The 22,687-nt window shown below is 38.7% G+C and overlaps 1 protein-coding gene across 4 annotated transcripts in view; it reads right to left on the reverse strand.

Moving 5' to 3' along the window:
- The window catches only part of LOC128735058 (uncharacterized), a 156,371-nt gene that overhangs the window by 32,798 nt on the left and 100,886 nt on the right, over positions 1 to 22,687 (reverse strand). Inside the window, exon 1 of one of the 4 annotated variants that reach the window (XM_053829532.1) lies at positions 10,128 to 10,279. The exons of the other annotated variants lie outside the window; for them this stretch is intronic. The gene's annotated coding sequence lies outside the window, so the exon portion shown is untranslated. Of the gene's footprint in view, positions 1 to 10,127; positions 10,280 to 22,687 lie in introns of those variants that run through there. 4 annotated transcript variants of the gene reach the window in all.

Raw genomic sequence — 22,687 nt, forward strand, 5'->3', positions numbered from 1 at the left:
TTTTGCATCAAAGAATTAGCGCCGGGGGGTTAACGAAAGAGGGCGATGGTCTCTTATAAGAGGAGAGAAAAGTTCAAATGTGTAAAGGGGTGCGTTTCTCTTGCATTTGGAACAATAGCAGTTGAACAAGTTGTTTTATTTCTGAAAGGGGGAATAGGGTGTCCATTAAAAAGGGAGAGGTTCAACAACTTATAAAAGACTTTGTGTCGATTTATAGAGATTACCGAGAAGAAGACTGATTTACAAGTGGTTGGGGGACAACGTGAGAAGAACTGACAAAGGGAGTAGACATATTCAAATGAAATAAAGGGTTTTGTTTCTTGCATTATAAGAGTTTTCGTTACAAAAACAGATGTACAAGTGACTAGTGACAAAGGTGCAATCTGACAATCAGTTATTATATAACATAAAAACGGCGAAATAGCAGTAAAAAGACAACATGTTGTTGTCTTGATAACAAAAACATGGGAAAAAAGTAAACAGACTACAAAAAAGGCGCAACGACGACAAAAAAAACTATAGAAAGATGATAAAAAATAAAAAAAAGATGACAAAATGACATAGTGACGATAAAAAAACAGCAAAAAGCCGATAATACGACGAAAAGTTGATAAAAGGACTAGAAAAGACAACAAAAATACGACAGAGATATAACAAAAAGACGAAGAAAAGACAACAAAGAGATGACAAATAACGATAAAAAGGCGTCGGTAGACAGCAATAAAGTAACGAAACGACAACAAAAGAACGACTGTAAGACGAAGAGCCAGCGTAAAGACGAAGGAAAGCTGCTAAAAGTTGATGAAAAGCGAGACGACGATGAAAAGACACCTAAGATCAACAAGAAAAGGAGCAAAAATATCAAAAAAGACAATAAAAATATTGAAAAAAGCTATAAATAGACGAAGAACAGAATAGTCGAAGGGTGATGAACAGAAGGTAAAAGACACAAAACAGCTACAAGAAAGATTCATAAAAAGATTACAGATAAGGACAAAAAGACGCCATCTGAAGCAATCAAAAATGCCACGAAACGCGACGATAGAATATGATGACAAATTTCTGGAAAGAGACAAAAAGGCCAGGTATAGACGCCAAAAAGGCAGATGTTATAGAAATTACGCAACGCGAATTGTATGCCATCATTTGAAATATTTAAAGAGTGGAATTCATGAATTGTTGTCGAACTGTAGTGTACAATTCGAGCTAGTAATCTTCAAATTTGATATACTTTATACGAAATCCATAGAAAGGTCCGTAGTATCAGTATTAAAGGGTTGAACTGAATCTATAGGTTACATTCATAGTCCTACGTCAAGTCTACCTTTATGCCCTGAGACACAAACCCTTCTACTTTTTTATTGTTAAGATACTGAACAAGCCGTCATTTTTATAGTAGAACCTCTCAAAACCATGAAGTTATGGTAGACTACAATAATTTTGATGGTATTGTTATTTTTTCTGACAATAAATTTTAATGCTTTGACTGTATTTTGTATCCTACTTGTAAATATAATAATACTTATCTTCGTCTTCCTTAATATTGAACGAAATTATTAACCATTTCTTCGGTACAAATAAAAACACAAATGGTAGAACTACGGATTTTTCCCAATCCCAGGACACACTACAAAGTAGACGGCAAAATTCTGGCCACCGTTCCGTAGCGAACCATCGCACCATTCTCCTTGATTAGGTGAGGTACCTGTGCTACAGAAACCGCCCCAGGGCAGTAGTGTCGCGGTGGCGGCTGTGGTCAAACCGGTTTACCGTTTGCACCTTTTGCACCGTAGCGACGACGTGGTCTCAACGGTGCGGTGGCGCGATTCCGTCTACGGAGCCTGCGCGCGCGAGCGGGTCTCCTCGATCGCGCGGCCGGTCGTGAACGAAAACGAAAGTGATATTATCGGTTATGCTTTCTACATTATACAAGCTCTTTCATCCTCCTAACCTCAGCCTGTCTCTGTCTCTCGGTCTTGCGTTCGGGTTTTATACTGTACTGCCTAGGGCGGCGGCCAGTTGGTGACTTGGAAACCATGCACCTTGCGGCATATTGGCCGCGATTGCGTAATCGCAATGCGAACGGGCTGTTGCAATGCATGCGCGTATGCGCAATACAATAATCTGTGTCAGCCGGGAAGATCGCCCATCATGACAGCAAGGGGCGCCTTGGGAGGCCTCTGGCCGAGGTGGGTGTTCCCGGTTCGAGTGATGCATGGGATCAGCGCGGTATGCACTAATTTGCGTTATTCTTCAACTTCGAGGATACCTTAATTGAAGCAATCAAGCGAAAACAGACAACCCATTTGATTGGAAGATGCTTGCGTTCGATCAAACGTAAATTCCATCTGCCTGGCCAGTGGTCTTCGGCAGTTTCATTTGCAGTTTCAACCGTAGTAGATAGTTACTACGAGAACCGTTGCTTCACTTTGAGATCAACTACATGCCACTTGACTGTAGTTAATGTGCGAGGTTGGTTTGAATGCGTTTTTGCTCGTATGGCTTCTGGCTTCCAGCCAGTCCGTCCGTCAGTCAGTGTACGGGCGGGTTGTCAGCGAACTGTCTGTCTGATGACCTAGTTCGGTTGCGTTTTTGTGCCTTTCGTTCTTTCTCGAGTTGAAGAAACTTGATGGCCTAACCGTATGTTGTGTACAGACAGGTAGTACCGGCCCGGCGGCCGAAGGAAGGTTGCTTGTACGCGCCAAAACTGTATTTAAAAAGCCCTAGCCCCGGCCACGACGATTAACGCTGTGCGGTAATTTTCGAATAGTGCACAATAATTGGTAAAATTAAATCGCCAGCAATCGGGGCCCAGTAATTGGACCTTCGGCAAAATAGTGATATGAGGCGATCAAGTGTGGTACTCGATGGTCTAGGCTAGGCTATAGCCGGTGGTGATTTGTTTCGTTTCTGGGTGCGCCCGCGCTCTGCTGCTAATTCGAATGTTTCGTAAATCTTAGCCAACAATGTGGTAGTAAGTTTTGTAAATGTGGAAACCTAGTTTTGTAAACAACACAAACAAACCCACGAGTGGCGGTTGTTTGCTAAACAGCGGTACCTCAACCGGGCGGGCGCTATTTTGAAAAGCGATGTTAGATGGAACTCGATATCTTATCTCGACGCGCGTTCTCGCCTTCGTCGGAACTTTGCGCTGAGGTCATTATTTTACTGGAGCTGATAAGCGTTTGTTGCTTCCCGCGCATTTGCGCAGTGTCGGAGGAAAGTGGTACAAGGTAAGCGCAGTTGTTGTTGTTGGTTCAAGTGGAGCTCGAAGAAGATAACCGGCTTTGGCTTTGGCGTCGCTGAAGTGCTGTCAACTGGTTCAATCGAAGGACGGAGTAATTGAATGTGTTTTTGGTTATCTGTGATTTTTTAGAACGCCGATTTTGTTTTTATTTGCCAAAAAATTAATGGGAAAAATATGTTTTCAATATTTTTTAACCTAATGCTTTTCATTAGTTTTTCTACTTTTTTTCAACGAATAGTATGATTCTAACGAATAGATTAACAAAAATACTGCAATTTAAAATATTAAAGTTTAATTATAATTTTAACGTACGACTGAAACTTACCACAGGCATTGTACCCTATTGCCATTATACGGTTAATGTCGTTTCAAGTAGCTTCTTTATTGGAAACCCATTGAACTCTTATCATTTATCTATAGGATTTCCACGAAAGGGTGTCGTATTTCAACACAAATAAAAATAACTTTCCACTTCAGTCTGATACCGGTTAAACAAAGGGTTTAGCTGCAGATAAAGGTGAGTTCAATCATGAAGTTAATTCTAATAACCAATTTCAAAAATAATACCAAGAATTGATCCACATAAAATTGTATTCATAAATCTAGATACACGTTAACCATCACCAGAGTTTCCAGCCTTTGGTAGATCTTGGGTACTAATATGTTGCGATACGCAGAAGACCAATTTTACTAATTGTATTGATACAACATAGGTTTAGTTTGGGTTTAAGGGGACATAAACGACTAAAAATTTTGAAAAAATCATTATTTTTTTATTTCACATTTTGAATTCTGCAGTCTTTTCCGCTTATTTTGATACTAAATTTGTAATGATCCGACCAGGTACGTGGCCGAAAAACGATCATACATATAAGCATTCCAGTGCGGTGTGGAACAACTTTGGCGGAATAAAACGCTGCTCCTGGAAAACCACGATTTTCAAACTTTATGTACCTTTTCTCAGAAACTACACAAAGAATTGAAACAAACTTTTTTTAGTTTTGTTGGTAGTAGTTTGGCAAAGACTTTTATAACTTTTAAGTTTCGTAAACAAAACACAGTTTGAGAAAAATGAAAAAGAAGAAGAAAAGATGCCTGAAAAAATAAAATTTTATCTTCTTTTTCTTTTTTCTCTGGCTGTGTTTCGTTTACAAAGCTCAAAAGTTAGAAAAGTCTTTGCCAAGCTACTACCAACTAAACAAAAAAAACTGTTCCAATACGTTGTGTAGTTTCTGAGAAATAGGTGCATAAAGTATGAAAATTGTGTCTTTACAGGAGCAGCGTTTTATTCCGTCGAGGTTGTTCCACGCTGCACTAGAATGCTTATTTTTGTGCATGGTCGTTTTTCGGTCACTTTCCGTGGTCGGATCATTGCAAAAATTTTTCAAAAATTTTAGTTGTTCATGTCCCATTAAATTTTCCGGATCGTAAGATTCGGGCTCAACTAGTATTGTTATATCATATTTATTATGTAACTAGCTGACCCGACAAACTTCGTATTGCCACAAATTAACCTGTGTTGTACATAAATCATGAATCTCGGATGATCTTTGTCACAATCTCGAGTTTTGCAAGCCCCCCAGTGGGCGGCGCTTCCGACAGCGGGTCACCGGCAACACTCGCGACCGTCTCGTCCGGAATGATCTAGTGTTACTATAGGTAGTTTTTGTGGTCTTGTATTGACTAATGTTTTATGGAAGAGTCTCGAATTTCTCGAGTTCGATTAGTTTTTGAGTTTCACAAAAATTTCTGTTTTATTTGTATGAGAGTCTCAGTCTGTATGAGGTCTCAACTATCGTAAAATGAATTCAAGACTCCAAAATCTCCCACATACAAAATTTGGTTCCATTTGCTTGATTAGTTCTCAAGTTATAAGGAAATTTGAATTTCATTTGTATGGGAGCTCCCCTCTTAAAAGGGGAAGGGGTCGTAATTCACCATAGAAAAAATTTCTGCCATCTAAAACTCCCACATGCCAAATTTGGTTCCATTTGATTGATTAGTTCTCGAATTATGAGGAAATTTGTATTTTATTTGTGTAGAAGCACCCCCTCTTAAAGTTGGGAGGGGTCCTAATCCACCATAGAAAATATTTTTGCCTTCAGAAACCTCCACATGCCAAATTTCGTTCTATTTGCTTGATTAGTTCTCGAGTTATGAGGAAATTTGAATTTCATTTGTATAGGAGCCCCCCCTCCTAAAGTGGGTAGGGGTCCCAATTCATCATTGAAAAAAATTTTGTCTCCAAAAACACCCACGTGCCAAATTTGGTTCCATTGGCTTGATTAGTTCTCGAGTTATGAGGGAATTTGTATTTCGTTTGTATAAGAGCCCCGCCTCTTAAAGTTGGGATGGGTCCTAATTCACCATAGACAATATTCTTGCCCTCGAAAACTTTCACATGCCAAATTTGGTTTCATTTGCTTGATTAGCTCTCGAGTTATGAGGAAATTTGTATTTCAATTGTATAGGAGCCCCCCTCCTAAAGTGAGGAGGGGTCCCAGTTCATCATAGAAAAAATTTTTGTCTCCAAAAACACCCACGTGTCAAATTTGGTTCCATTTGCTTGATTAGTTCTCGAGTTATGAGGAAAATTGTGTTTCTTTGGTACAGGAGCCCCCCCCTCTTAAAATGGGGAGGGGTCCTTATTTACTATAGAAAATATTCTTGCCCTCGAAAACCTTCACATGCCAAATTTGGTTCCATTTGCTTGATTAGTTCTCGAGTTATGAGGAAATTTGTATGGAAGCCCCCCCTTTTAAAGAGGAGAAGAGTTATAATTTCCCTTATAAAGAGGGGGGGGGGGTCTCAATTTACCATAGAATAAATTCTTGTCACCGGAAACACCCACATGCCAAATTTTGTTCTATTTGCTTGATTAGTTGTCGAGTTATGCAGAAATTTGTGTTTCAATTGTATGGGAGCCCCCCCTCTTAGTGGGGGGAGGGGTTTCTAACCATCACTAAAACCTTTCCTGGCCCCAAAAAACCTCTACATGCATATTTTCATGCCGATTGGCTCTGTAGTTTTTGATTCTATAAGGAACATACGGACAGACAGACAGACAGACAGAAATCCTTCTTTATAGGTATAGATTTCAACACACAGAGGCCGCCGACTCGAGGCAGACCCGTACCCGTTGGATGAGCGAGCGCTGTTGACGAGGATGCTCGAATAGCGGGTAAGGACGACTGGAGACTGGCAGCCCAAGACCGAGAAACATGGAAACGACTCCAAAATTCGGCTGAGATTCGATGAGCGGATTTTTGTTAAAATGCAGAAAAAAAGAAGATTTTTTGTATAAGTTTTGAAGAAATGATAATTTCTGAGTCGTTTTTCTGTCTTGTTCGTGTCATTTTTGTGCTATTATACAGAAAATGCTTATTCCATCATGTTGTCTACCTTTTGTATTATATTCATTCCATTTTTGTAATATTTGTGATTTTTTCGGCAATTTTTTTATATTATTATGTCAAATTTGTATTTTCCTACCTCTTTGTGTTTCACATTTCCGTTGTTTTTGTATCAGTTTTGTGTAATTTTCGTGTCATTTTTATCGCATCGTATTTGTATCATATCATATTTTAAATATTTTTTTGTCATTGTTTCATTATCTTGAAGTTTTTCTAGTATTATTTTTCTACAATTTTTGCATCATTTTCGAACAAGTTTTGTATATCTTTGCCTCATCATATCGTATCATAATTTGAATCATTTACATGCCGTATTTAAATAATATTCCTATCGTTGTTCGAGTTTTTTGTGCTATTTTCATTAACTTTTTTGTCATTCTTCTATTTTATTTTCGTGTCATGCATTCTAGTGCCGTTTCTTCATCATTTTTATCATGAAATTACGATGTTTTATATCATGTTTTTAAATAATCATTCGCCTGTAATTAAAAAAAGTAGCATTTCTGGTTTTAATACGTGTTTATGACTATTAACTATTATGTAGTGAAAAAATAGACTGAACCTCTTTTGGTGTAACTTTGATATCATTTGTATTATACTTGTGCCTGCTAGGTTTTTTGCCTTTTTATCTATCTTGTTTGATGTTTTGTTTCATTTTTATGTAATTTTTGTACTATTTCTTGTATCATTTTATACCTTTTTTGTAATGTTTTGGCGCCATTTTGGTATTATTTGTATCGTTTTTGTAAGTTTTGTGTCACAATTGCAATAGTTTGTCATTTTTGTCTATTCTATATTATTTTGTAGACATCTTTGTTCAATTTTATGCCATTTTTGTACTATTACTCTAGCTTTATTTGTGTTATTTTTGTGATTTTGATTTTATTATTTTATCATAATTCTATTTTTCGTATTATTTTGTGTATGTCTGATATTTTTGTATTACCTATGAGTATTTTTTGTCATTTTTGTTTCATACTTTTAATGTTTTCTTCTGTATTTTTTCATCATTTTTGTAAGAAAAAGCCTTGGGGTACGACGGCTATCGTGTTAGGCCAACATCGTACCTCGAAGCTAACTGGGCAGTATGAATCATTTTTGTGTCATAATTGTATTTATATGAATTATTTATAACAACATATTGTGTATTGTTGTATTGAATTGTTTGTATATTCTTTTTCTATCATTTATTACATCATTTTCGTATATTTTTATATCAATTTTGAATCATTTTTGTATTATATCTTGCATATTTTTTATGTCATATTTGTATTTCGTTTACATGTTGGAATGTGAAAAAAATATATTTTTAATTTTAATTTTTTTACATTTTTTCATATTTTCTTAACTCTTTTGTATTATTTTTGAAGATTTTTTGCCATTTTTTGTCATTTATATGCATTTTTGTCTCATTTTCTTTTAATTTTTATAATTTTTTGTGACATATTTGCATGACTTTTTTTTGTTTCCAATTTGTCATATTTATAGTCATATCATTTATTATTTATCTCTATATGTATTTTTTGTGTCATTTTTATATTACGTTTGTGTCATTTTTGGGTCAGATTTAGATATTATTGTTGGTTTAGTGTGTTTATTTTACATTACTTTTCTCGCGCAACATGTAAACAATGACTACGTGCAAATGAGAGATTCTCTTCGTGTCTCCTCTCTTACGTTTATCACGGCGAGATAAATGTTTTCCTATGCTATTTAATAACACCAGCAACCATTTCATGCGAAATTAATTTGTTCAAGTGCATTTGCATCGCCGTGATAAGCGGAAGAAAGCAAACGCGAAGATAATCTCTCATTTGCCCATAGGTTCTTTCACATGTTGCTCTGGTTTTATCTCATATTACATACATAGTATCATATTTATATCATTTTAGAGTCATTTTTGGGATTAGTATCGCTTTGTTTTTGTGTTATTCTCATGAGGATATTGTAGTATTCAGCATACGTTGAGAAAGACAACACTTTTGTTAACGGGTGGCAACTAAAATTTTGGAATTTTTTCGCGGCCCTTATGCTCAACAACAAACGAACTCAGAGAGCAATGAGAGTATGTGTATGTTAGCTCTCTCTCTCCTCTTTTTGCTAATATTTTTTGTTTTGTTTATGCTTGCCCAGTTTTGTTGAAAATGGCGTCGAAACAAGAAGCATTTCGGAAGCGCGTTGTAGGGTAACCAACGTATTTTGGACCCCATCAGCAGCTGTACATAATTTGGACACTTCCATTTGATTTTGCTGTAAGTGTCCAAATTATGTACAGCTGCTAAAGGGGTCCAAAATACGTTGGTTACCCTACATTTCTACGAACTGCAACAGAAATTTCGGCAAAAAGTATCCGGTACAACATTTAAAAAGCAAATATGTCGCGGTTTCAACTGTTTACCATTTCCTCAGATGCTCAACAACTATTCGCAAGCAAAGTAATGGAAGACCAGCCAAAGTTATGGACGCAGAAGGACATCGTTCTCTTTCTCGTTTCTTCAACAACAAGCCTTGTGGTTTGGCTATCAATTAAGATGCACCAGACGAATGTTTGAAGAAAATTTTGAGCCCGTTTCTACAAAATATCATGCAGATGGACAATACGTGTTTTGGCCGGATAGAGCATCATCGCATTACGCAAAAAAACACAATCGTTCCTGAATACCCATTCGATTACATTTTTACCCAAAAACCACGACCCGAAAAATCTGTCTCAGTGCGCCCAATCGAAGATTTCTTCGGGATTTTGAGTTTCTTGGTGTACAAAAATAACTGGAGAGCCACGAATTCCATACAGTTGATTGGTAGAATCAAGAGATACATTCGCAAAGTTGACATGACGGCCGTACAACGCTCCTGTTTCGACATCAAACGAAAGCTTCGCCGAACAGCCCATTACGGACCGTTTTGAAATGTACACTAATTTTTTTTCAATGATGGATAATGTATCTTTAATTTCGGTAAATCAGATCTTCTTCATGTATCTTTGTCTTTTTTTGACAGCTTGAGAAAAAAATTTCAAAATTTTAGTTGCCACCCGTTATTAAATCAAATATTTAGTATTTTGACAGCTGCGTATATCGGCGCCATCTATTTCATCAAATTCGAAACAGGCACGGCCTTTTTGGAAATTTAAGCAATTTGCTTTGTATTAAACTGAAAAAAATACCGGACTTTCGAACAGAGAGCTGTGATTTAGGGCATCACCCGCAAATCATTGTTATAAGGAACGTGTTGCTAGAACCCCAAATGTTGAAATCATTTTGACTGATACTTGCCCGATTGCCACACCCTAGAGACGTCAGCGGTTACCATTCGCCAAAAATTTCATATTAATAAGTTCCATAAAATTACCTATATCGCTACTCTCTGCTACCTAAACAATCCAACCCAAGAAAGAACCCCAATCTAGCCGGTAGGTAGTTAAAATTTTATCAGCATCCAACATCGCATCATCTAGTGGTGCTCACCAGTGTTTGTTTACAAACTCTCAGCGGCCCGGTGGTGTGGTAGGTACCCCAATCCGCAATGATATTTACACGAAGATGGCATAACAACTCCAAAATGAGAACTGCAACACATTCGCCCGGCCTGCCCGGGTGGATTTGAAATCCAGCGCTAGAGATTTACGCTGCCGCTGTTGGTCGATTACACACTGCCCAGCCAGCCAGCCAACCAGCCAGTCGCCCCTTCGTTGGGTGGTGATCGCCCAGCGATTATTACAGTATGATCTCACGCGGCGCGCTAACGAAGTTAATTCGCTACAATTTTCCACTTTTCGGCACGATCTTCACTCCCAGAAATTATTGGTTTTCTTCAAAACGCGAACACTGAACTGAGGTTGCTTCACAGCGCCGGTTTCCCTCTGTAGTTCGACGATCTTTTGCCGGCTTTGGCCGGCGTCGCACTGCACTGCTGCCTGGCGTGATTCGCGTTTTGCGTTTTTGATTTGTTGTTTTCGCCGCGGGATCACAAGATTACTTCGATTAATTCGGTAATTAAAAGACACAAACAAAGCTATTACAACGATTACTACCCGTACGTGGTCATTGGCAACGGTTGCGACCTTTGATCGCTTGTATGTAAAGACTGCAATTGCACTTCGGGGCGACTGTGTCGGAAGGATGGAAACTGCGCACTTTAATCGGGCTGAATGAATATATTTAACCGCTGACTTCACTGGGCAATCACTATCAACATCGTGAGCAGAAAAATTGCTCTGGATTTTTCTTCAATTTAGATTGCAAAACACCGGTACCAGAACCAGACTGGCAGTAGCGGTGGTCCACCCGACAACGGCACCGAAGTCTTCAACAAGCTCTAAACACATTTGCATGCGCACTAGCGTGATTGTGGTCGTAGATAAAAGGTATGATTAGATACCGTGCCTCGCGTGATCAACCTCAATCAAGGATAAATGGGTTGAATCAAGCCAACCGAAAAAGGATAGTAATTGAGATGAGCGTGGTTCGTGCTGCGCAAAGAATCCTCGAACTAGAACTGGCCGCCGCTCGTGAGAGGTAAGCTGTTTTGCTTTACGCGTAGCGTATGATTACTGCGGGACTACGAGGGACACTAGCCTCTAAAGACTAAAACGCGAACGCGACTGACGGTAAGTTACTGAACAAAAAACGGTATGGCCGCGACTTGGCGATACCCTGTGCTCCGTCCGTACACTTCGGGAACGAATGTACGTAAACGTGAACGGTGTAGCACGCTGTGTGTTCCTGATTGTATGTGCTGATATTGGAGTACAGTGCGGTCGGGAAGAGTCCGACTATGCCGATGTTAAAAATCTAGTGCAATTTACGAGTTAGATAGTAAAGGAAAGTATCTGATATAATATTCAATGCTGAAATTTTTCTAACTAATTAGCCAGCTTCTCAAGCCAGTTGGCTTGAGGTCGACACTGGTCTAATAAGGCTTCGTACATAAATTACGTAACGCTTAGAGGGGAGGGAGGAGGGTCGAGCTTGCGTTACCTTTTGTTACATAGGGGGAGGGGGAGTCATGAGAATAGTTACGTAACAAAAGTATACCAAAAAGGCAGTTGCCGAACGAGGATAGGATGTGCTGGAGGTGGAAAACAGTGAATCGGTTTATACTGATGAAAATTCTGCCACAAAATTATGGTTTGTAACCATAATCCATGGTTTGCGATAATCCTATTAAATTTCCAGTTACATATTACGGTTCAAGACCATTTCAGCCTAACATGGGCCGATGGCCGATTGTGGTTTTTAATATGAAGCTCTTGCTGATTTGGTTGAATTCCTTAAAAATTAAATTTAATATGCGATTTATGCCATTTTCATTCAATGCTGAGTACCAAGGAGGGGGAGGGGGAGGTTTGGTTAATGTTACGTAATTTAATGGGGGGGGGGGTTGTGCCAAGCGTTACTTAATGTTACATAGGGGAGGGAGGGGGTCCAAAAACCGGAATTTTTGCGTTACGTAATTTGTGTACCACGCCTAAGCCAGCCGACGCAATTTCGAATCTCGACTGGTATAGGTTGTAAGAAGCAACCCAGATTTTTACGAGTCATAATTGATGGTATAATCCGTATTCGTAATATTTGAACAAAATTTTTGACATTTCAGTAAAACATCGCACGTTTTGTTTCCGCACGTTCATGTTAAAACGTGGTAAAACCAAAGGAGCTTGCGGAAAGGAACTTGCGGAAAGGAACTTGTGGAAAGGAACTTGTGGAAAGGAACTTGCGGAAAGGAACTTGCTGAAAGAAAACATGCGACTGAAGTGTTAAACATTCTGTTCAAATTTCATGAACACGTCCGCCATTATGGCTCGTAACAAGCTGGATAGGATTCTGTACTCTAACAACTGACTGCGAAGTCTGTCGTGTAAAAACAAAATTCAAGTTTGAAAATTGGAATGTAATTGTAGCTGCAGTTTCCTGTTATTGTTATAGCCAATTAGTTCTCTTAATTCTATTTTGTTTCTGATAGCTGTCCAAGGCAGTGGACCACGAGGATTTTTTTAGACAAGAGCCCGTTTACCTCAATATCTTCAAATGCTGCTGGCCTAGATTTTATCTTTTGCTGTCAAAAGCAAGATATTTTCATAACGTTTTCAATAGTATGATTTTTATCATACTATATTATCATTTTTGGGTTGCTGCCCAAACGCAAACCAGTTGAAAATCGTATAAAAATATCCTTCTGTTGATGTAAAACGATTAAAGGGTGTCCATGGTAAAATTGTAACACTCTCAAATTGCTATTACTTTTGAACCATTCGGCAAAATTAATTAAAATTTTGCATAGAGAAAGTTCACAGGGCATTGTTGACACTGTGTGAGTCTTTTCATCAGGTGTGCAAAGATCTGAAAAATGGCGTCGAAAGAACAGCTCGTTGGCGAAAAAATTCTGCAAAAGTACATCGAAAATGCGTTATGGACGACGAGACCTACGTGAAAGCGGACTACAACTAAAACAGCAGATGTCGAAGTTTGGCAAGATATTCTTGATTTGGAAAGCAATTTGTTCATGTGGACAGCGGAGTACGTATTACCATTACCAGATACCATGAATGAACCGGTGTATTTGAAAGAGTGTCTCTGAAAGCGACTTCTGCCTCTTCTGAGATCTCACTACTTTCCTACAATCTTCTGGTAAGATTTGGCTTCATGCCATTACGCAAAGGCCGTACTGGAGTGGCATAAGCCAAATAATGTCCATTTCGTGCCGAAAGATCATAACCTCTCAAATACACCGGTGCTGCGGTCAGTCTGAAATACTGGGCTATTATGAAGCAGAATCTTTTTTTTAGAATGGTTGTAACCCAAAGGGTCATTCACCAGAAGCAGAATCTTATGAAACCTCCTAGAGTAGTCAAAACAGTTGAAGAATTGAAGAAAGTATGGGTAAATATGCAAAACATGTCGATTTTGAGGTTGTGTATAATCTCATGGGTGGGATTTTGGCCAAAGTACGGGCATTCCGCTTCGGAGGCGAAATTCAATAAAATAAAGACGTTAAAACTAAGTTTAATTGGTTCATAAAAGTATGAAACCCGAATTTTGCGAATTAATTTTGTGTGTTGCAATTGTGCCGTAGACTTACTTACTTACTTACTTAGGTGGCTTGCCGTCCTAAGACAAAGCCTGTTGAACAAAATTTCTCCATGTAACTCGGTTGAGGGCTACCGCTCTCCAAATCCTCGGACACCGAGTACTCTCCGCCAGATCTCGCTCCACCTGGTCTAACCATCTTGCTCGCTGCGCTCCTGGTCGTCTTGTTCCTACCGGATTTGAGGCGAACACCATCTTTGCAGGGCAGTTGTCCGGCATTCTTGCAACATGCCCTGCCCATCGCATCCGTCCAGCTTTAGCCACCTTCTGGATACTGGGTTCGCCATAGAGCTGTGCGAGTTCATGGTTCATCCTCCGCCTCCATACTCCGTTCTCCTGTACGCCGCCGAAGATCGTTCTTAGCACTCGTCGTTCGAAAACTCCGAGCACTCGCAGGTCCTCCTCGAGCATTGTCCATGTTTCATGCCCGTAGAGAACAACCGGTCTAATAAGCGTCTTGTACAGGGTGCACTTTGTACGGGGACTTAGTCTGCTCGACCGCAATTGCTTGTGGAGCCCATAGTAAGCACGACTTCCGCTGATAATACGCCTCCGAATCTCACGGCTGGTATCATTGTCCGCCGTTACCAGTGAGCCAAGGTAGACAAATTCATCGACTACCTCAAACTCATCGCCGTCGATCAATATACTACTGCCCAAGCGGTGTCGTTCGGCCTCGGTTCCGCTGGCCAGCATGTACTTTGTTTTAGACGTATTTACCTTTAACCCAATCTTTTCTGCTTCGCGCTTTAGTCTGGTGTACTGTTCAGCCACCGCCACAGATGTTCTGCCGATAATATCCATGTCATCGGCAAAGCAGACGAATTGACTAGATTTGTTGAATATCGTGCCCCGCGTGTTGATATCCGCTCGGTTCATAACACCTTGTAGCGCTATGTTGAACAGCAGGCATGAAAGACCATCACCTTGACGAAGCCCTCTGTGTGATTCGAATGAACTTGACAATCCACCCGAAATCCGAACACAGCACTGCGTACCATCCATCGTAGATTTAATCAGTTTGATGAGCTTCCTGGGGAAGCTGTTCTCGTTCATGATTTTCCATAGCTCTTTCCGGTCGATGGTATCATATGCGGCTTTGAAGTCAACGAATAAATGATGCGTGGGAACTCTGTATTCACGGCCCTTTTGGAGGATTTGCCGCAGTGTAAATATTTGATCCGTTGTAGACCGACCTTCGACGAAGCCGGCTTGATAAGTTCCCACAAATCTATTCGCAATTGGTGATAGACGTTGTGCCGTAGACACTCTTTAAATTACTCTTTAAGCCCGGTAGAATCTGCATATATTCACTTTTATATTTTTTCATATCGAGAGAAGTAGGGTAAAATGCCCTTCATTTGGCTAAAAACACGTGCAACTAACACCGCACAACTGGTATCTTAATACAAATATTTACCACCATTTAACATAAATCACAGTGTAACGTATTACAAAATGAACCGATTTTAACAACTTTTCATGTGATTACCCCACTGGTGGTCAATCTACTTATGTATCGCCAATCTTAGCAACCCTGTTATGAAGAAAATTGACAGTGAAATACACTGACACTGTTGACACTCGAAATCGACAGTAAAGTATAAATACACTTTTTACGTGATTTACGACGATACACGTAAATCGAAACTGTTTATAATCCAAAATTCGCATAAAAACTGCGTTTACTCCGAAATTTGCGTAAAATCGTAATTTCCCAAACTACGCGTAATAGAAGCTACGCGTACAGCACGAGCGCTTGAATTCCGAAAATCACACCGTGTCAATTATAAAATTCACGTAAATTATGAATTTCGTTCGTTCGTTCGTTTCGTTCATTGCTGGCATCACTAGGTAGCTAAATATTAAGAAAGATTTGTTTTAAATACATTTATGTTGCCGTAATAATCGAAAGAGGGGGACACCAAAGAGAGTCTCTCAATCAATATTACTTAGATCCTTTCAAAAAAGTAACCGAGAATTAGGAGTTGCTCGAACTCGTAAAAACTGTACTGTGCCTTTAGTAAAAAATATGCACAATTTGCATGCGTTCTACTAGAATACAATTTCAATCAGTAAAATTTCATGAGAGGGAGAGAGATCGAGATAGAACACGAACGAGTCGCCTATGGTCTAACAAGCCAGTTGTCGTATGTTCGAATCTTGGCTAGGCAGTGCTGCTAGATAGAGTCAGTAGGATTGTTGCACTAGCCCCGTAACCGTCCTGTACTCTAACAGTCGGCTGTGAAGTCTGTCGATAAAGAAGGATTAGGTTTGCAATTTTCCAACTCCCAAACAAAGGTTGGATACACAATGATTAGTCTGTAACTTTTAAACTTGTGACTAAAAATTGATGTAATTTATACTGAAACTATAGTAGCTTAGAGTGTAATGTTTTCGTTGGCGTTACGGTAGAAAACCGACGGCCTCCCTTGTCTTCAAGGTCCGGAAGGTATCGAACCGAAATGAAAAACAAAACACGGTGGCCAAAACCCACCCCAGGCAGGTGTACTAAGAATAGCGGATGCAACCGCTTACATCAAGACGGATACAAAGCAGTTGCCAGGGCAGGAGTTTTACAATGCCACATCATGGTTGGCTCAAGAAACTTCGCTCGATTGAGAAATTTTGGTCCATCATGAAGACCAGACTCCGTAAAACTTCTAAAGTTCCGGAGAACAAGCTGACTTTGAAGAAACAGTCAAACATATCAAACGGAACAGAATAATATAAAAGGAATATCACAGAAACATATCAAAGGAAGTCAGTTCCAGTTTTATTCAAACTTTTGTGCCCATCAGACACCTCCAGGTTTACTAGTTTCTAATAATTGTGCCGCTCATGTTAGTTCACGGAAGTGTCAAGAAAATAAGCATTAGATATGCTCATGACATTCGTAAGTCATGGAATATTGTGTGTAAACTAAGCGAGATCGTAAATGAAGCCACTTTTGGCAAAACATGAGAGTCAGGAGAGTCGATGACAGGAGCTGGCATCACCAATTCAAAGTTAAAAGATGATGAAATCGTTGAAAATAATCTCAACCCAGCATTGGTGATGGAACAACAACCAATACAACAAAAACAACAACAACACAAATTCTATACATAACACAAGTAGAAGCATACAAAATTCTTTTTTCTTGGGAATAATTCAACGTCTGTTTCTTAAATTCTTTCATTCTGATAAAATGTTCATAGGAAAATGACTAGTCGATAAAACACAGTTGCGTTCGTCATTCTGACTAATGAGAATCTTATTTATTTTGAGATAATCGTAAAAAAATCAAAAATAAAAACCCAGACAATTCATATAAATACCCAGAGATATTTCTAGAGGAACGGCTAAAGGATTCTACATCCTACTGGAGGCTAAAGGCATTCTACATCCTACTGGAAAAATTGGACAAAATCGGAACAACCGGGGTAATTTTCTCTCTGGACTGACAATAAATAGAAGTATACGACAACTACTTCACGTGTTTTTCCGTTTGTTTACGTGACCCACGAAATTCAGCATCACTCTGATATGATAATTTGTATTAACCAAATATGCATAGGCGACGATACGTATCCAGAATCATTCTACCCGCCCTGCCGGCAGGGTACAATCAATTCGTCTGTCCGTCTGACTTACTGACTGGCGATGACACACATATTATCGCTAGGTCATATGGCCGGACAGGCGCGGCGGCGGGGGCCAGTGGCAATGCCGACCGCGACAACGGTAGACAGTACAGTTTGTTGTTGTGTTAGCTACATAAAGGGTAACATGGGAACTGCGGCCTGAGACGGCCCAGGCTGGGTCGAGGCGGATAGAGCCACTTGCTCATAACTGCTGCGGTGTTCTGCTGTTCCGCTTGTCACAGTAACTGTTTCTTAGCTGTTTTTTTGCAACAATATTACCGCTTATGTACCTACACTGAGTATATGTACAATACACTCCCGCATCATCGGGAAGGGGGTTATTACTTTACATTCCCTTATAGGAGCATTGTTTTTGCATCTACTTTAAGTACTTAGTTGCTACAATTAGCAGCGAATAAAGCCTAGTTGACGACGTGTCGTCGGTGTGCCGTTCATCATAAGTTCTCTAGTTCGATATTTGTGCACAAGCGCAAGGGGTCATCTGCGAGGGAAGGCAAACAATTAAACAACTGTGCAAACCTGATGCCCTCGAGAGTTTTGCAAGATAATAACATCACCTGTTGAAACTCATTTGCTAACTGTTTCATTAGTTCTGTTTATTATATCAACAATTATTAAACATTGCGGCATCAATTTAATGGCATTACATAACCGAATGACGGAGTCAAACAGTGTGTCACTCTCTCACATATATATAAACGTAATGTTTACGATACGCGGTTGTTGTACAATGGCAAACGGTTCATCGGAATTTGCAATATTGCAATTCATAACCTCATTCAGGTCCATTCAAGGTCGAGTGCTCCAGCAAAGCTTGCCGTGCAGCAGTGATTGTGTCAAACGCACATTGAATAAATAATTCAATCGTATATTGTCACAGCGTTAAAGTGGTTATCACTTATCAATATTAATGATTTTTTTTTCTAGCGAACTTCAACTTCCACTACTTTATTTTATCTATGGACATGATATAATGGAAGTCCAGGGTGGACTTTCAAACTTTTAAAGAGATCGATTGTGTCACCGGTTGCGAGTCCGGAAATAGGTGGTACAGCAGCAGTTTCGCACGACCTTCAATTTGCTTCGTAAACAAGGCGCGTGTTCCACATAAGTCCGCCGAATTGACATGGGGACGGACATTCGTAAATATGAATTATCGCTTTTTTTATTTGAGCACGTTAGGTTAAACTGAAGGAAGTTTTGAGTGTATACACAGCAGAGAGATACAGAGCTGCTGGGGTAAAAAATCATTTGATTACAAAACTTAACTTTATCGTTCGAGCTTCGATTCCAGGTTTCCGAGAGCAATACTTTCACCCCACATTATCGCCGTACGGTCACGTACACAAAACAAGTACCGGTAGGCAATGGAACAACACATCAACAACACAAAACGTAATGGCTGCGAAATTGTGATCGCGTAGAAGGTAATCAGTGAACAATGAACTTGAACTTGGAATCTGGAGCTTCACCGACACCGGGGTCTTTGGCTGGGGTTGTTTGCGTGATGCAATGTTTTTTAAACGGTGTAAACTTAAGCGGAAATTTAAATATTATGTACGCTGCTATCAACAGTTTACGTGTAATATTCTGTTCAAAACAAATTGAACATGAAAAACAATTCAACATACTTAGAAAGATGATTGATTGAATGATATGAGTTCCAAAAATTATAAAGACACTAACGATTAATCACCATTAACGTGCCCAGACATAAACAGAAAGGCGGGGCACCCAACCCTTCAGAAGAATGGTTTGGCCAGGAAAATCAAGTAATCGCAGGACGGCGAATCTAATATTAGGGTATGTTGCTGCTTCGTCGTAATTGCCTATTCCCGTCCTATCCAACATAAATTATTAAAAATATCAGTGATTTTTATGACACATAATGCAAAATTAGTTATTCCCTAATATATTAGTTTGTTGCCTCTCATACGCGATCAATCAAAATGAGCTGAGATCTATTTAAATGCTTTTTTCATTGAAGAATTCCTAGCAGCCAAATTTCCAACGTTTTTGTGCGACGAAGAAGAAAATGTCGACTAATCGTTTCAATTTCCGTCATTCATAAAATGAAAATAACTCACGCAACGCATTGTCGTTATTCTGCAAGCCGAGAAAACTTGCATGACCTGCAGAAATTTTGCAGAATAACATTTGTCATGCCGTCCTAGACAAATACATGCGCGCTAGCTTCGTAAACATTATTGTGATTTTTAGTTCGGACGATGAAAAATGTTGATGGACAGATTTTAAAACGCTACGATGAATTTAAGTTATAAAGTCAGTTGCGTAATTTGAAGAAAATGCTTTAATAATCGCTTTTTAGTGAATTCAAAGGGCACGGATCGGAAAGTAAGTGTGTTTGAGTCAAATCAGCAACAGAACTTTTGGAGTATTCATTAAATATACCTAAGAAATGATGAAAATTAGAGTTTCCTTACTATGACGGGAATTAGAAATAAACCCTATTACTTCTTTAGCAAAGATGCTTACATTTTACATTTTCCACAACTCTACATCTACTATGTATCTACTTCCTAACACAAAATGGTTAGTAGGGTAAAGAACCGGTTTTAAGCAGTCTAAGCGGGTCACTGATTGTTTTACCTTATTACAAGCGATGGGTTGACTAAGTGGGGGATATCAGCATACCAATCTTCTTGCTATCTTTAGTTCTTCAAGCTGTTACCATTGGAAGACACTATTGTTGTGCAAAACTTTTGATTTTCCGCTTTAAAAGTTGGAGCGGTGGAACTAATTTTGATCAGACCGAACATATTTTCACCCTCAAAGGTGCTTTTTTAAGCAATCCTGAAATCTGAATTTTTTTACGTCCCCGTAAAAAATCTCTCGAACTTTTCCCCCTATTCAGTAAGTTTGCGTTCCTATCCGCGACCTACTAATCGGGATCTGATGCGTAATCGGCATAGCGTATCGGCATAGATGCGTGAAATGCCATCTGTCTAAATTGTTTATCGGGGCATACACTCATCGCACCGTTCGGCAAACGGTATTCGTTGTCTCTTTTATTCTCTAGTGTTCTTATGGGAAACTGCGAGTTTGACGTCTCACTCGCTGTTCATAAGGATGGTGGGAGAACAAAAGAGGTAAACATAGCAGTACGCAGCAGGGTCCGACTCAGAACAGTGTTGTCAAAGCAAATAACATTGAAACACATCGTTGCTTCATTAAATCACTGAGAAAATCTTCAAAAATTATTGAAAAAGCTATCTTTTCTGTTGTTTTTAATAAAGAAAAATTAATTATGAACATACATTTCTCTTAAAAGTATTGAACCACGCTGTCACCATTGGAGGTTTCAGTTAATTTCAAACCTATAATTCTTATTTCCAGAACCGAAACAGTGTCTTGGCAACATGATAGTTTATCAGTTTTGCTGCAGCTGCTACTACTGGTGAACAGGTTCCGTCAATTCAGAATTTGTTTTCAGTTTTGTTGTAAAATAATAAAACTTTCGGCTAGTGACAAAGCCTTAGATAATAGAAAAAACCTGATTTAATCCACCTATTGGTGAAAGGAACCTTTGTTATACGGTCTTACTTGCTATTTGAGATAGAAATCGACACGTCTTCGGAACATAATTCATCTATTAGTTAACGTTGCATTGTGCATTGGTTTACATAAAAATTTTGGAAATTGAATAAGCTTACAAAATTTGAACAAAATAGTAGCACTTACAAATTTTGATAGTTCTTTTTCTCATGAAATTGCTGAGTAAGTTGTTACTAATGTGGGTAAGTGCAAGTAAAAGTAAGTTGTAAGAAGAAATATTATTCTTTAACATATACATTGCGTAGTAAAGGTCTAGTTTATAGGTTTTTGAACTATGCATAACTATGCTTCAATAAGGTTTTCTTGAAAAAATTTCATCAATTTTTATTAACGTTCGGTTACTCACGCTGTTGTATACTGAATAACATGTGTAGGTTTATGAATGCCATATTTACCAATCGGTGTTTAACTAACGTATTTTCTTCAAAAAAATGTTCAGCAAAATGTCTGAATTATTCAATGCATTAATACTTTAAATTGTTAGGAAAATAGATCAGCATAAACCGAGAGCACAGAAACGAAGCAAGCAGCATGTGAGGTGTACCCAAGGTTGCCACCAGGTTTTCCCGAAAATCTGGCGAACACGAATAAAAGTGTCTGGCAAAAATCTGGTGGTAAATTAGTCCGATGGGGAGGCGTTTTCCTGAAAAAATCTTGCTCGTTTTGCTCACCGTAGATGCAATTTTTTTTCCAAAATTAGAAGTGATGACCTTTTTGCAAGACGGAGGATCGAAAATCTGGCACATTGCCAAATATCTGGAAGGTTTTAAGCTTTGTCTGTTGGTCTGGCGCGCAATCAAAAATCTGGCAAAATCCAGATTTATTGGCCCCAAACTGGAATTTTTTTCACGTTACTTCATATGGAAAAATGATGTCTGTATGTAGCAAAACTATCAGCAAATGTAAAATGTTTAAAATGTATCCGTCAGTTGGTAGTCGAGTAATTCGGGGTTAAAATCAGGGTATTTTTATAATCAAAGTTCTACAGTTCCTAAACAAGCCAACATAGAGGTATACTATTTTCGGCAAAGTTGTGTATTTTTACTATTTGTATAACTTTGTAACACATGAAAAAGTCATACAACAATTACAAAAAGAGCTAAAATAGAAAAACTGATTTTACAAATACAGAAACAATAAATAAGATTTCTCTGTCTTCGCTTCTATCTCAGGTTACAGTCTTCAGCAAAATTTCTTGTAATAATAGGCTCTAAAACTTCGCAGAACATATCAATGTGTTATATTGAAACTGAAAAATAAATTTTTTTTCACTTTTAGGGGGATTAATCCAAATTTAAATTGCACCAGATGATAGAGCATTCAATTTCAAGAAACTCTTCCGAAGGTTCGATAAACTTAAAAACAAGTTTTCCTAGTCAAAACTCTAGTGCGCACGTTTTCTTTGGTTTTGGGCTATTGTGCGCGCGAGTAACTGTGTTGCAAAAGTTGGCGCGAGCGTTCGAGGGTTGATATCTTTTGACCGGTAAAACCAATTCTTATGAAATTTTGTATATATATTCGTAGTGTCAAAACCTCTCGTTTGATATTAAAATAATTGAAATTAGGTAAAATATCTTGGTTAAAATCATTATAAATTATTGTTAATTTTGGTGTGGTGTATACGATTGCTCATAACTTTCAAATTAAACGTCCAATCCAAAAACCATTCAATAGTGATCTATCCGGCTATATTACCTGCCAAATAAAACTAATAGC

Source organism: Sabethes cyaneus, chromosome 2, assembly GCF_943734655.1.
Source record: "Sabethes cyaneus chromosome 2, idSabCyanKW18_F2, whole genome shotgun sequence".
NCBI lineage: Eukaryota > Metazoa > Arthropoda > Insecta > Diptera > Culicidae > Sabethes > Sabethes cyaneus.